The sequence below is a fragment of the Arachis ipaensis genome, chromosome B7, assembly GCF_059453495.1.
Source record: "Arachis ipaensis isolate K30076 ecotype BB chromosome B7, ASM5945349v1, whole genome shotgun sequence".
Taxonomy (NCBI): Eukaryota; Viridiplantae; Streptophyta; class Magnoliopsida; order Fabales; family Fabaceae; genus Arachis; species Arachis ipaensis.
Window position 1 is genome coordinate 11,457,101 of NC_142442.1, and position 2,804 is coordinate 11,459,904.

Below are 2,804 nucleotides of genomic sequence, written 5' to 3' on the forward strand. Positions count from 1 at the left end.
CAAAAAAGGGCTTAGGATGAACAGTTTTAGTCCTAGGCATTGAAGTTGGTGGTTGAGAGGAGTGCGAAGAGAAAGAGTGTGAGTGTATGTGAATATGAGTGTGTGACTGAGGTCTGGAAGTAGGAGGGTTACAAGGAAGAATATAGGAACCTGTACCTCTTCAAGTAGCCACTTTCTTTCTCATAATGAAAAAGGGAAGAATGCGAATAGGGGAGAGAAAGTGACGGAGTGGAGTAGTGGAGATAGGTTTTCTTGATTAAAAACCGTCTTTAATGCAAAATGAAACTTCCTTGAAAACTTAAACCTATTTAATAAAAAGAATTCAAAGAATTTTAAATTTCAAAAGAATGCAGTTTTTGAAGTGACAGAACAAGATGATTTTGAAAGGAAACTAACTGATTTGACTAAAGGAGAGAGAAATCAAATATTTATATTTTCATGTTTTAGATTAAATGAGGCAAAAGACCCATTTCATTGAACAAAACTTATCTCACTTGGGCCCAGCAGTGATAACCAGGAAACGTACTAGGCCACCATGAATTGGCTCAAGTTTAGGTTCATGAATTTTACAGGGTTTGGTCTGAATTTTGAAGAGCCCAGAGGGAGTTATCATTTGCCCAGTTTTGTCTTCTTGCAACCTGTGAGACAAAAATAACCATAAACACATTAGACATTATTAATCCACAGACATGGTGTCTACCATCCCTAGTGCAGTTCTCACTTTACTAAACCTATCTTCACACAAAGGTTTAGTGAAGATATCAGCCAATTGATCCTCCGATTTTACAAATTGAATATCAATTGTTCTCTTTTACACATGTTCTCTTATAGAATAAAATCTAACTTCAATGTGCTTGGTTCTTGAGTGTAAAACTATATTTTTAGAAATATTTATAGCACTCAAGTTGTCACAAAATAAAGGGATACTATTGATTTTCAGTTTGTAATCGACAAGCTGAGTTTTGAGCCAAATTAACTGAGAACAATAAGAGGAGGATAAGATATATTCGGCCTCTGCTGTTGATAAGGCAACAGTGGCTTGTTTTTTGCTTGACCAAACGCTCAAGGATTGTCTAAGAAAGCAATAAATTCCTGACGTGCTTCTTTTATCCACACGATCACCCGTAAAATCTGCATTACAGTACCCAACTACACAGAGTTCATCAATTTTAGGATACCACATTCCAAGGTCAAATGTGCCTTCGATGTATCTAATGATTTGTTTAACAGCCAAAACATGTGATTCTTTTAGGTGAGATTGAAATCTAGAGCACACGCCCACACTTTGAACAATGTCTGGTCTAGAGGAGGTTAGATACATAAGTGATCCAATCATTCCTCTATTCTGAGTTTTATTAACATCTTTTCCATTTTCATCCTTGTCAAGTTTTGTATTAGGATGCATTGGAGTATTCATAGGTTTAGAATTTTCTAAACTAAATTTCTTTACTAATTCTTTGGCATATTTACCTTGGTGTACAAAAATACCACTAGGAGTTTGTTTGATTTGTAATCCAAGGAAGAAGGTGTGTTCTCCCATTAAACTCATATCAAACTCACTAGTCATTAGTTTTTCAAAATCTTCACACAAGATTTCATTTGCCGAGTCGAACACAATGTCATCCACATATACTTGAACAAGTATGAAATAATCATTAGAATCTTTAATGAATAGAGTAGAATCCGTAGTGCCCCTTCGAAAATCATTTTCTAACAAGAAAGAACTAAGTCTTCAGTAGCTTATGATGAAGCAAAGTTTGGTTATGTTTAATATGATAATGAGCCAAAGTGTGTATACGTGTGGGCTTGATGCGGGCAAAAATCAGCCAATTAAGAAATTAATATAAGAAATATGTTGCAAGTATAGTTCTTAACCAGCAAAAATCCGCTTATCAATTTAGAAAGGTTCTCACAAAATTAGAATAAAAATACTGGGAGTATGAATCCCAGGTCGTCTCCCAACGAGTTGACAAGAGGGTGCTATCTTATTAGTCAGGAGTTTCTGAGAATTTTTGAGAGTTGGAGAACGGAAAAATAAATAATCGCAAATCAAAGCAATGTAAATTAAAAGAGATTTGTATAATCAAAGAAAAAGTCTTGACTGGGGGAATGATTAATTGGAAGTTTTGTCCTTGTTGGAATTCTCTCAAGTGTAGTATCAAGAGGTTGTTGTTTTCACTTAGTTAACCCTTACTAAATAAAGAAAAGTCAAGTGATTGAGCTAACTCTTATTCGCAAATCCTAATCCTCTCCCTTTGAAAGGACTAGCGTTAGTAAATAGAGAATTAGCCAACAACTTCCAATTTAACTAATCACTTGAGCATTTCAACTCTAGGGTCTCCATTTAATCAACCCCCAAGTCAAGTTGGGAGTCTACTCCATTGACATAGAAATTACTTGCACAGAATTAAAAAGGGATAAAAGGAAGACATGATAAACAATAACTAAAAATTAATTAAAAGTAAGAGTAATCCCTTGCATTAATAAATTTAAAAAAACAATCCAATTGTAACCCTGAGCAAAGATTAAGGATATGGAAGAGTAAGGGAATAAGAAAACAAACTAGAATAGTAACTTCAACGGAGGTAATGACTCTTCTCAATATCCAAAGCAAAAGCATAAAACTAGAAAAACTATGAATGTGTAGAAAACCTATAGGAAGAGTAATTTCTCTCTGAGATTCCAATCTAAAAATCTAAAACTAAACTAATGAGAATGTGTGTTTAGTCTCTGCATGTCCCCTGGCTCTAATTTGTGTTTCTGGGCCGAAAACTGGGTCCAAACTCGGCCCAAAATTGCCCCCA